The 13,739-nt window shown below is 33.7% G+C and overlaps 1 protein-coding gene across 1 annotated transcript in view; it reads left to right on the top strand.

Annotated features, from left to right (window-relative positions):
* The first annotated feature begins 6,805 nt into the window (after window positions 1–6,805).
* LOC110610499 (protein LSD1) overlaps window positions 6,806–13,739 on the top strand; it is a 36,247-nt gene continuing 29,313 nt past the window's right edge. The window contains exons 1-2 of the mRNA XM_043954591.1: window positions 6,806–7,170; window positions 7,257–7,326. The gene's annotated coding sequence lies outside the window, so the exon portion shown is untranslated. The remainder of the gene's footprint in view (window positions 7,171–7,256; window positions 7,327–13,739) is intronic.

Here is a 13,739-nt window from a genome sequence, read left to right on the forward strand (position 1 = left end):
TGTATCAGAATCTGTAGAGAGTTTATTGGTGGCCAGCTATGAAGAGGGAAGTGGCTCAGTTTGTGTCCGCTTGTGAGATATGTTAGAGGGTGAAGTTAGAACATCAGAAGCCAGCTGGGACGCTCAACCCACTACCAATTTCAGAGTGAAAATGGGAACACGTGGTGATGGATTTCATGGTAGGATGACCAGCAATGTCCAATAGACTAGACTCTATATGGGTAATAGTGGACAGATTGACCAAATCTGCTCACTTTAATCCTGTCAGGAGTGATTACTCCGTGGACAAGTTGGCGCAGGTATATGTGGAAGAAATTGTTAGGCTACATGGGGCTCTAGTTTCTATAGTGTCAGATAGGGGACCCCAGTTTACCTTCAGGTTTTGGCGGAGTCTGCAAAATGCTATGGGCACAAGGTTAGACTTTAGCACTGCTTTCCATCCATAGACTGACGCACAGTCAGAGAGGACCATCCAAACTATAAAAGACATGCTAAGGATGTGTGTGCTAGACTTTAGTGGTTCTTGGAAGCAACATCTACCATTGGTAGAGTTTGCCTACAATAACAGTTACCATGCTAGCATTGGGATGGCTCCTTACGAAGCTTTATATGGGAGGAAGTGCAGGTCACCTGTCTGCTAGGAAGAAGTAGGAGAAAGGGCTTTAGCAGGACCAGAATTAGTAGAGATCACCAGCAGGGTAGTGCCTATCATTAGAGAAAGGATCAGAACAGCGGCGAGCAGACAAAAGAGCTATGCAAACATTCGCAGAAAGCATGTTGTTTTCCAGGAGGGGGACATGGTGTTGCTTAAGGTGTCTCCTATGAAGGGGGTGATTCGTTTTGGGAAGAAAGGTAAACTAGCTCCAAGGTACATCGGGCCTTTTGAAATCCTACAAACGATTGGGAATGTATCTTACAAGTTAGATTTACCTGCTTTTATAGAGAGGATCCATTCGATTTTCCATGTTTCTATGTTACGGAAATTCGTGTCAAATCTGGGCAAGGTTTTTAGTGAACTTGATGTGGAGATCCTAGGAGATCTCACCTATGTTGAGCAGCCATTTCGAATCGTAGACACGCAGATCAGAAAGCTGAGGAACAAGAAAATCGCAATGGTGAATGTTCTTTGAAATCACCACAACATGGAAGAGTGCACGTGGGAGACCCGAGAGTCGATGCTTAAGCAGTACCCCTATCTCTTTTAAAGTAAGTGTTATAAGTTTCCATATGTTTTCTTGATGTTTATGATTGATTGTTTGCTTTTTTGAACATTCGGGGATGAATGTTCTTAAGAAGAGAGAATGTAATACCGGGCTAAATTTCGACGTCGAAATTTCAATCTTCTGATGGAATCTCTGTTGAAAACTGAAATCTCGAAGCTAGAATCTCTCTAGAAGGGTAAAACATAGTTTTCTTAAAATCATTTTTGGTTTTGTATTAAAAGAAAGAAAAGAGTTTTAAAGGAAAATTTTTTCGAGCAAACCTCAGGTTCGGCAGTTGAACCTTCAAGTTCGGCCGCCGAAGGTGGTTCCTCTAGGCCGCCGAAAGTGGTTCCTGTTCGGCTGCCGAAGGTGATTTATCCAGCCACCTATAAGAGGCCTTTAGCCCGAAAATGAGAGAGCTTTCTCTCCATTTTTGGGCAGAGATGAGTCCTTGCCCTCCCTTTGTTACTCTTGTTGTTTTTCCTTCAATTTTCTCAAAAAATTCATGAGTTTTTCCTAGTTTTTAAAGATTTGAGTTTAAATCTAAGTTTTAAATCTTGGAGATCTCCGGAGATCGATTTTCTCTCATCTCCAAGTTTAGGTTGTTGCTACCTTTAAATCTCAAAGATGTGAGTTTAGATCTTTACTTTTTCTATGTTTTAAACAAGTTTTAAGAAGGGATTAAGGGTTGATAATGCATGAAATGGGCAAATCTAAAAGTTTTAGGGTTTGAGTTAGGTTGATAATGAATGTTTTCTCTTGTGTTGTTTTTGTTGTTGCTTGTTGGGGATTAGGCTAGTTTTTATATCCCTTATGCATGTTGAGTAAGTATGAGTGTTTATGAGTTGTTAGGTGTGAGGATCGGAGTGTTTGGTGGCAGTATGCGTAAGGCAGAATCGGGTTCTACCTTGCCGGAGAACCCAGGTTTGGCCGCCGAACCTGCTTGTGGAGGCAGCCTTTTGGCCGCCTAACCCGCCTCCGAAGGTTCCAACCTTCGGATCTGTGTGGGGTTTAGGCCGTCAAACCTGCCCCTGAAAGTCATCGACTTTCGGATCTGTGTGGAGTTTAGGCCGCTGAACCTCCCCCGAAAGTCCCTGACTTTCGGATCTGTGAGAGACCTTCGGCCGCTGAACTTACCGTCAAAAGTCCCCTGCCCAGCCTTCTTCTGCTTGTTTTGTATCCATGTTTTGGTATGTTTTAGGGGGTTTTTGGGGAGTTGTTTAGAGTCATGTAATATTTATGTTTGATCCCTCATTTGAGTCCATTTGTGTAGGATCGGACCTGGGAGACCGTAGAGGCCTACAGTGAAATAACTGCGTCAGTGTTAGGCGAGCGTCAGCCAGAGGATAGTAGAACTGAACTGATCTATTATTTTAAAGAAATCAAACTTTTTAAGCATGCTCATGCATCACGAATGCCATGTATATGTACTAGGTTATTTTGCATTAGAATTCACGAATATGATGCATTGCATAACTTACTGTTGATGTGGATGGATATTAGATGACCCACTAGCCCTCGAATATAATATGTTATGATATGATATGATACGAAAGTCCAGGTCAAGGCCCATTCTACGCCCCTGACATTATGGATATGTTATGTTATGTTATGTTTAAGAGGAAGTCCTGAGGAGCTCCCGTTGAGGGCCGGGCTTTATTGGAATATGTAGAGGGTTACTGGTGACAAGTCCATCTTGATGTGAATTGTTTGTGTTGTGATGCATTTCATTTGATCATATGTTTAATAAACTGTTTTTATGTTCTGCTCACTAGACTCTTGTACCTTATCCCTTTCCCTTAACCCCAGGTTTGCAGGGTCAAAGATGGCTCGGGAAGTCGGCATAATTGCTGGTATAGTCTCATATAATAGTATAGTTGTGGACATGTATTATTTAATGAATTAGAATTGTGCTTTGCCCTAGTTTTTGACCTTATAATCCCTGTTTTCATGATCCGTATGTAAAGGTTTTTATGTATAAGTCTATGATTGAACTAAGCCTGAGGCATGTGATGTTTACTATACTGGAGCATTTGATGAGAGCTCTAGTATGGGCTTGTGTTTTCAGTTTTGATGCATGTACAGGTCGAGTCTTAGTTCATGGGATGTTTATGTTTTTGTTATATCTTGTGATCATGTATGAGATTTTATTAGGTGTAACAGAATGCACAGTAGTCTTGCTATGAGTTCTGGCGACCTTAAGTCGATCTGAACCCTAGCACCGATAGCAGTCCGATTTTCGGATCATTACACTTAAACAGAACTTTTATAGCTTTTTCTAACCCTATTTTCTAGTGCAGGAAGATTTTCAAAATCAAACAAACAAGCCTTCCCATTCTAGGATTTCAAAAAGATTCTAGTCCTAATTTGACTAGTAAAAAACTTCCTCTATAGGTTGATGGATGAATTTTCCATCTAAAATGAATCTAAAATTATTCCAAATAAGTTCATTAAAATAATAAAATATAAATAATAAAATTTGATCTAAAATAATTTTTTATTGTATATGCATTTTGCGACCTCAATTTATGTTGTGTGTCTATACATACGGTGACTTATTTTCTCATTCTCTCATATTTTCGAAATATAGTTCTTATCGCTTAACTCTCAAATTAATTAATAATAACGGTTTCAAGTTTCACGTAGTATGCTTCAAATTGTTTAAAAATATAGGTTTGAGTTTTTTCTTACTTCAAATTGTTTAAAAATATTAGCCCATGTGCACGCATCAACTTTCATTACTATACCATGCTAATCCATGGAGATAGAAAGAGGTAATTATTAATTATTTCAGAATAAAAACTTTTATTTTGCTGAAATCATCAATCAATTTGTTTTTTAAAGAAAAATTATTCAATTATTCAAAATTTTAAAAAACGAAATATTATAACTTAAAGGTTCAAACAGTAAATTCTCAAATATATGATACATTTAATATAAATTATAATAATTAAAGGTTTTCTTTATATATATAAATTATAATAATAAGATTTTGTCAATCAATTACTCTAAATTTTTCCTTTGTTTTTTAAAGAAAAAACAATGTCATTATGTCAGGCTAACCTTACCTATAAGGAATATATAAACACTTTATTCAAATTAAATTTTAGAACTCAATAGAATTACCCCATTTCAAAAAAAAAAAAAAAAAAAAAAACTCAATAGAATTACAACGGATTTTTACAATCTAAAAGTATTGTGTTAAATTTAAAAAATTAGATTAAATCGTAAAAATAACAAAGCTTCGGCGTTTGCTTTTAAAATAGGCTTACTGTAAAAAAAAAAAAGCTAATTCTTTCTATTTTTTATGGCTAAGCTTGACTTTTCAATTTTAGATCACAAAATCTATTTTTTCAATTTTATTATAATTATAATCGATATTTAAAATTAAATTTAATTAGAGTAACATATAAGATCAAGCGTATTTGATTCAAATAGAAAATATCGACTGAACTGAATTAATTTAAAAATTTAATTTGATTTTTTATTTATTTTGATTTAGTTTGATTTTTAATTTAAAAATTTTAATTATTTCAGTTTGATTTAATTTTAACAAAAAAAATTAAATCGAACTGATTAGTGATAATAATATATTATTTTTGATAATATAAAAATTAAACTATAATTAAAATTGAAATATTTCAAATAAATTTTAGAATATTAAAAATAAAGTGTAAAAAATAAAAAAACTCATTAAAAAGTTTAACTAATTAAATTAAATTAAATTAAATCAAATTAGACTGATTCGATTTGATTTAACAAAATCAATTCGCGTTTTCATAAATACTAAAATTTCAATTATCGATTTATTTGGTTTGATTTAATTTTAAATTAAATCAACTAAATACTCACCCAAAATTGACATATTATGTTTATGTGGATTTTTATAATTTTGACTTTTAATTTTTTTAAAAAATCAATTCTTTTAATTTTTTTCATAATTAATTAATTTCTAAAATTAATCTTGAGTAGAGTGGCGTATCTTGTTTTATAAGGACTCCTCAAAAATATAAAATCTCTAAAAAATTCTTTATTTTGCAAAATTCAATCTCTAAATGTCAAAGTCATTTCATAAGTATAATTTATCCCACTAGATACAATGCTACAAATTAGGAGTGTATAGTATTCGGTTCAAATTGAAAAAATCAAGCGAATCGAATTAATTTTAAAATTCAGTTCGATTTTTTATTCAATTCGGTTCGATTTGGTTTTTAATTTAAAAAATTTTGGTTATTTCAGTTCGATTTAATTTTGATCAGAAAAAAATTAAAAAAACTGAATCGAACCGATTAGTGATAATAATATATTATTTTTAATAATGTAGAGAAATTAAATTATATTAAAATTAAAATATTTTAATTAAATTTTAAAATATTAAAAATAGAGTGTAAAAAATAAAAAATTTATTAAAAATCGAAACCGATCAAACCGAATCGAATCAGACCGGTTCAGTTCAGTTTCTGATAAAAATCAATTCGATTTGATTTTTATAAATATTAAAATTTCGATTTTCAATTTATTTAATTCGGTTCGATTTTAAATCGAACCGACCAAATGCTAACCCTACTACAAATTACAGAAAATCTTAACAGATGCTACAGATGAGCCACCACCCACTATTTATGTTATGTGACAACCAATGGTATATCACTCATGGCCACGAATTGTTTTATTTTTGAAATGAGCTCATGGCCATGAATTTATTTGTCTTTTTTTGTTAAATGATATGAAAAAATTAAATTTTTTTATAAACATGACATGTGACTCTTGCCAAATTTAATTTTAAAAATTAAATAATCACGAAAAAAATTAAAAAAAAATTTTAAAAAAATTTATTTGTCTTTTTTTATTAATTGATTGAAAAATTTTTAAAATGTAAATTTGCTCTCAAATAAAATTTCTTATTTAGTTATTAAATATTACTATTATTAATAAATCGGTCTCTACATCTTTAAAAATATATTAAAACGCGTATATTTTTTTCATATATATTAAAACATATTTATTGTTTATTTTCGTCAACGAAATAGTCATTCATCTTCCGCCTCCTCCTCAAAAAAATAAAGAAAGAGAAGAAAAAGAATTGCCTTCTCCTTCTTCTTAAAAAAAGAAAAAAAAGAAGAATCACAGAAGAAAAAAAAGAGAAGGAAGAATCGATGAAAAAAAAGAAGAAAAAGAAGAAAAAGAAGAAAAATAAAGGGAATAATTTATTCTTTTGCTATATTTTTAATAATATAAATAGATAAAAGAATTATTTTATTGTCAGAGATAAAATATAAGTACATTTTAATAAGTTTTTAAAAATATAAAAACTGACTTATTAATAATGATAATACCTTAAGATTAAATTATAAATATATTTTTTATTTAATATAAATCGATGATGTAAAATTAAAAATTATTAAAATATGATATGCATCTTTGATAAAAATTACTTTTACATATTATATCTAATCGAAAATTGAGCTATGTCCTGAAAAAGTGCTAAGAATCGCCTTTTAGTGGAATTAGCCTTTAAAATATTATGAATTTACCTATACGCCTATACAGGTAAGCCTCCTCGATATGTACCAATCCATGAACTCTGCCGTACGAAAAGTGGACCCCACCTGTGCTACGATAGAGTACAACCAGTTTTGCAAGGAATTTCTCCAAAAGAGAAGTTTCCGTTTATTTGTTGGTCGTTCACAAATTCTATTCAATCCCATTCTCAATTCCATCCCCATACGTATTCTCAATCTCCAGTTATATTCAGAAACAAATTTCAACAATCCACATTTTCTACATAAGCCCCTCTTCATTTGTCCTTTTCTTTTCAACCCAATATCATATTTTAACGAATTATTTAAAAAATCCATTTGATTTTGGGTCCTTAGCTTCCAACTAATCTCCTCGGTTTCGTCAATCACCGGATTGTTCTTGTCTCGATAATTTTCTACCGTTGTTCTTGTCAAAGATAGAGAATTGGGTATTTGTTTTTAATTAATTTCCGTGTGGTTTATTATTGCGCTTAATTTTTTTTTTTAATTTGATGAAATCCATTTGGGTTTGCAGGAGTTAAACTCTTACATTTCGATTGCTTCTGTAAAGAGTGCAAGGCGATTCTTCTTTTGAAGCAACTCAGGTGATTTTTTTTTTTGACAACTCTTTCATTTTTTAAGTTAATTTTTTGCGTTGATTTGCAATTCTTTTTGGGTTTATCTCGTGTTCAATGAAATAGAAGTTATAAAATACGTTTTGCAACGCTTGAAAGCACCAGCCTTCAATTTTATTGAATATCAATTTTGGCATTCTGGACTGCTGATGGATGTTGGCTAATGCTATTCTTTAGATTGTGTTTCTTCTTGGGTTAGGGAGATGGGCGAATCATGCATTTCTTGGGCAAATCTGATGATGCATATATGATGCAAAAAAAATTTGAGATGGAGAATTAGAGAAAACAAAGATTGAGAGAGAAATTTCCAGCAGGAACCACAATTCATTCATACAATTGATTACATGGATTGCTTCACCTAATTACAAGCATATATAGCTATCAAAACCTGTATTCCCGCCTATTCCAACAACTTCTCCAGCTGGCATAACAAACTCCTCACTCCTTCCCCATGTAATTGTTACCTGCAAGGAGAGAAATGTGCATTTGAAGATGCTAAATCTCCCTTTTATTCTATGTAGTTAAACGGTATCATATAAATACCTTCCGCTTGAAAAATTCCTTGTCCTCAAGGAAGAAAACTTCATCTTGCATTTAATCTTATTCAAATGCCCAACAAAATTATTGCTTGACGTCTATTCCATTTTGCATTTAATTCTTCCCAAGTATAGTTTCAATTTCAAAGCCAAATTTCCCTTTCCACAACAGTTAGCTTCCTTGAAAAATTCCATATTACGTTCAGAACTTCAGATTGGAATGTACTTTTAAAGGAAACTATCAAATTATTCAATTCAACAATATCAAATGTCGACCCAAGTCCTAGATCATTGGATGGATCAAATTGCCTCAGCTGGCCAATTTATTGACTCTCTATTTGTCTAAACATCTCTTTCAAATCTTGTTTGCCATTGCCCAACATCAACATGACTAGTTGGATATCCTGACCTAGTAGTTGTTCTTGCTGACACTGCTTTATGCAATAGCAATTCTAGAAACAAGGTCTGCTGCTTGTTGCCTTGCCTTGGTAATCTTGTTGTTCAAGCACCATTTTATGGTATCAAAAATTTATGAAAAATAAGCTTTTACCATCTATTCCAGAGTATCCACAGTAGAACCAAACCCATAAAACATCACATTAGCATCATCACTAATCTGCTTTAGGAAAGCAAAAAGAATACTATCAATTAAAAGATCTTTTGAGCTGTCATCAATAGCTGATGCACCCAAGTTTGAAGCCACTTCCTCAATTGTTTCCATAACAAAATGCCAGTATGATACACTCTGATCTATAAAATCCTCAACAATTCTACCTACAATATGCTTGGCACCAACGTGGTTAACAATCTCCACAATTGTATCAATATGAGGTGTTTCAACATTGATAACCCAAGATATTTCCAATAAAGAGATCTTTGTAAGTTGACTTCCCATTTATTTAATGAGTGATCATATTCTACAACTTCATTTTGTGATGACTTTTGTATGATATTGCCAGCATTCACAATTTCATAAGGATCCAAACCATTACCACTACCATTTGTTTCTTCTACTACATTAGTATCCCGATCAGTCTGAGTGCTATCAACAACAATTATCCCAATCAATATTATCCATAATAAAGTTTGCACAACCATCTCTATTATGGCATGATACATCTTCATCACTTAAATAATAGGGGAAAGTATAAAAACTACTTTGTAGTTTTATCGATTTTTCATTTCAGGGTTTGTGGTTCAATTTGTGTCAAACTAGTACTTGTGGTATCATGCCATTAGCAAATAGCGGCAATTTTTAGGCGCCGTTAGAAATGTTGTTATTAAAATCATATCACGAGATACTAATTTAATACAAATTGAACTACAGATCCTGAAATAAAAAAGAGTGAAACTACATGGTATTTTTTTTATACTTTTTCTTTTTAATTAGCAATTATAGTTTACTTACTATGTCAGCATTTCTTGACAGCATCAGAAAATAAAATGGCTGTTATTTATTAACGGCATGATACTACAAGTGCTACTTTGACACAAATGAAACTACAGATCCTGAAGTGAAAATGAATAAAACCACGAGGTGTTTTTTTGTACTTTTCCCTAAATAATACTTGTTACATAAGCAATAGTCCTAGGAGTGATAGTCATACTAAGCCCCACATTTTCAGCTCTTGATTTAGTGATTATAGATTACTCACAACTCACAAGACCCATTAGAAGTAGCTTTTGTAGAACCATCCTTGATTGAGGCTGGATATGGAGGTAAAGTGTCAGGTGCATGAATATCCTCTGCCATAACATGATCTAAAGCATCATGGAATGGCACCTCCGTTGGTGGCCACCAGTGAGCAACTGTTGGAATTGTTGCAAGATGCTCTTCCACAATTTTGTTACATATCCAGCTTGCAATGCCATTTGAAACAGAGAAATGGGGAGAGGAATAGACTGGATTGAGAAAAGAAACAGAAAGGGGAGGAGATTTAGAGAGAAAATAGAGAAGAACAAATATTTCTTGTATTTGATTATTGAATGAATTTTCCTTGATACTTGTAGATTCCTGCCACTATCTAACTAATTCCCTACTAACTTCTATACTCTTCTTTAATTATAATTTCAGCCCCAAAGTCCCTTATTCATTTGCAACATCCTTCATTCTCCTTATCATAACATTCCCCACTTCTTGAAATCATTCTTGCCCTCAAGAATAAAAAAAGAGAAAAGCAATCATCACACATTATTATTAGGAACTGTAATGAAATTCAACATTGAACTACTATACTGAAACTGAACTTCCTTTCTTCATATTTGCCTTTCTTTCTCTGCCTTCTCCATCTTTCAAACATATCTTCTTTCAGAATTACAGATGCAGCTCCTTTCAAGATTACTTTCTGCTTCTTCCTTCTTAATACCTCCACTTATCCACCATGGAAATTAGGTCACAAGAATAGAACTCACAGTCATAGTCTTCAAAATATAGCCACTTGCTTGCAACATTCCTCGTTTCTTCAATGTCTTTCACTTTTTCTTTATGAGAACCCTTTCCAAGAATCTCAGCAATAAAAGGATCCCACTCCCAAATCCCAACTGACTTGTGGTACTCCAAATTTTTTTAATTGCACCCCAAATGCCTTTTCTGAAACTTCAACAGAGTCAAGATCAAGAATAATACCATGGCCACCTGGATTTGAGCGTTGCACTTTGCTGTTGGAGTCTTCCATTTTTTCATCAATAACAAAGCACTCACTAACCTCCAATTTTTGTGCAAATTCGCCAGTTTTTCCCTCTTGAATTGATAAGCCAAATTCACCTCCATGGCTCCCAGAAGTCACAGTTTTATGGACTTTGGGTTGTGGTATGAATCAATTGCGAACTGGTCTTCATCTGCAAACCCTTCACTATGCTTTTTTCTGGGGTCTTCAACAATATTGTCGTTCTTCTGTTAATCATCAACAATATCAACCTCACCTTCTTCTCCATCTAATTCATGAATATCTAATTCCAGCTTTTGACTTCCACGTTTGACATCAAGGATTTTGTCATCTACAATTGAAGTGAACAATTTAGGTCGACCATCATTTTGAATTGCAATTCCACAATCAAATTCTTCAATAGGCTTCAGGAATGGACCAGATTCAGATGCAACTCTAGAAGTTGCAATATTTCCCATTTTCTCTTGCATTAATTGATTAAATTCACACAGTTTTTCCAATCTTTGACCACATTCTTTTAGTGCCTCATTTTCTCTTTGAACTTTGAAGTCCTTTATCTAAAACGTTTACAAGGACTTAGTAATTTCTCTATTTGCTAAGGATGTATTCCCATAATTGGCTGATTTGGTTATATTTGTATCTAGTTCTAAAGAAGGAACAAAAATTTCAAGAATTCCAAGAAACAAGTCCTTGAAGTGTTGGAAGTGAGGAATTGAAGAAAGAAAAGTTAAGAAACCAAAAAACAATAGAGCAAGAAAGAATTTGGTTCAAGAATTTAAGAAAGAAAGAGGTTCTAGAGGAAAGAAAGAAGTGCAAAAACAAGGTTTTGCCAAGAAGAAGAAATATAGCAAGAACAGTAGGAAAGAAATGGAAGAAATTTCTCCAAAAGAGAGGAAGAAAATTCTGGAAAAGAAAGAAGAGAAAAATAGAGGAAAAAGGAGAAGAATTCTCAGAGAAAGAAGAAAGAAGAAAGAAGAAAGAAAGGTAAAGAAAGAAAGAAATTTTAGGAGGAAGAAGAAGAATTAGAGGAAAGAAGGCAGAATAGAAGAAGAAAGACAGCAGGAGAAACCTGTAACTTGGGAGGACTGCTACTGCTACTGATATGTGCTTGATTGCAACTCCGAAAAATTCATTTGGAAGCAAAGACCATCCTCGACAAAGCTCTGTTACCAATTGTTACATATCCAGCCTGCAATGCCATTTGAAACAGAGAAATAAGGAGAGGAAAGGAGAGGAATAGACTGGATTGAGAAAAGAAACAGAAAGGGGAGGAGATTTAGAGAGTAAATAGAGAAGAAGAGATATTTCTTATATTTGATTATTGAATGAATTTTCCTTGATACAAGCTACCCTATTTATATGTATTCTTGTAGAGAACTAACTATTCCTGCCACTATCTAATTCCCAACTAACTTCTATACTCTTCTTTTATTACAATTTCAGCCCCAAAGTCCCTTATTCATTTGCAACATCCTTCATTGTCCTTATCATAACAAATTTCTTCATCATCTTCAGTATCATTTATAATGGTAACCCAAATGGGTTCTCTATCACAAATATGACCTATTGAATACATTTCTTCACACCAGTGACAAATACCCTTTTCCCTTCTTTCATTTCATTTGGACAAATTTCTGGTCGTTGAGCATTCCATGGTTCTTTGTCAAACGTGAAGGAAGAATAAGCTAAAAAGAGAATTGGAAATAGAGAAGAGGAAAATAAATTTAGAGTAATTGAAGTAGAAGATAGAGAACAAGAGAGAATTTCAAAACGATAATGGAATGGAGAAAATAGAAGGAACAATATACCTAAGAAGAAGACCAAAAAAAAAAAAAAACTAAGGAGAATTTCAAAAAGAGTGACAAGAAACCAGCAACTCCATGCTTGAGAGCAAGCTTCAATAATGGCTGAGAAACAATAAGGTCTGATACCAATTGATGCAAACAAAATTTAAGGAGATGGAGTATTATAGAAAACAAAGTTGAGAGAAAGAAATTTTCCACAGGAACCCACAATTCATTCATTCAATTGATCAAATGGATTTCTTCAGCTGATTACAAGCATATATAGCTATCAAAACTTATATCCCCGCCCACCCCAACAACTTCTTCGGTTGGCAAACTCCACACTCCTTCCCCATGCAAGTGTTAAGTGCAAGAAGAGAAATGTGCATTTGAAGGCTCTAAATGTTACAGATACTTTTATCGGCAAGACTGATCATCGACAACAGCAAGTAGATTGCGTCTCAAACACTTAATCGTCCTTTATAGAAAAGACTAGTTTCAGATAAGGATGGGTTTTATTAGATTAATAATATGCTGTCATAGTGCTATTTTATTCTGATAGGGATTTTGCTATTTTATTTTAAGCAGGACTTCTGATTTACTTAGGACTATTTGCAGTAGGACTCTATTTGTAATCTCTATTTATAGAGATGAATTTTATGAATAAAGCAAGTATATTATGAGATACAAATCGAGATTAGAGGCTCTCTCTTTAACGAGTTTTGAGGTAATAGGGCTCCCTCCAACGATCTCCATCACAGCAATCATAGATTCAACAAAGCGAGGAAGAAACAGAAATAAGGGAAAGGCTGTTGCAGCTGAAGATTCGGTAGTTCATTGAGCCGTGAGAAGATCCTTAATCAGAGAACTCAACAACTTGGTATCAGAGCCAAGTGTCATAGGAGAATCAAGGGATGATCTCGAGCATTACTCCAGGAAATTCAGGCTCAGAATGAAGCTCGTGTAGCACTATCAGAATCCCGCCTGGAAGCACAAATTTAGGCTCTTTCCCGACAAATACAGGAGCTGGTGGGGAAAGCGAACCCAACCCGAGGCAAGGAACTTGAGGTAGGGATCGGCAGCAGTAACAATAATCACTCGAAACGTCATTTTGAGCCAATGGAAGTTCATCCTGTTGCTGGAATGGTGCCAAGATATTCCAAGCTAGATTTTTCAGTGTTTGATGGTTCTGACGATCCTTTAAGCTGGTTGCATAGGTGCAAACAATCTTTTGCTAATCAGCGGACGCTGAAGGAGGACAAGGTAGGTTGGCAGCATTTCATATGCTAGGAGAAGCTCAACTATGGTTCTACAAATTGAATCAGGAGGAACCTGAGATGTCTTAGGCAACTTTTAAGGGTTATTGCAACCTGAGATTTGGACCACCCCTCTGAGGA

This window comes from Manihot esculenta, chromosome 3 (genome assembly GCF_001659605.2).
Source record: "Manihot esculenta cultivar AM560-2 chromosome 3, M.esculenta_v8, whole genome shotgun sequence".
Taxonomy (NCBI): Eukaryota; Viridiplantae; Streptophyta; class Magnoliopsida; order Malpighiales; family Euphorbiaceae; genus Manihot; species Manihot esculenta.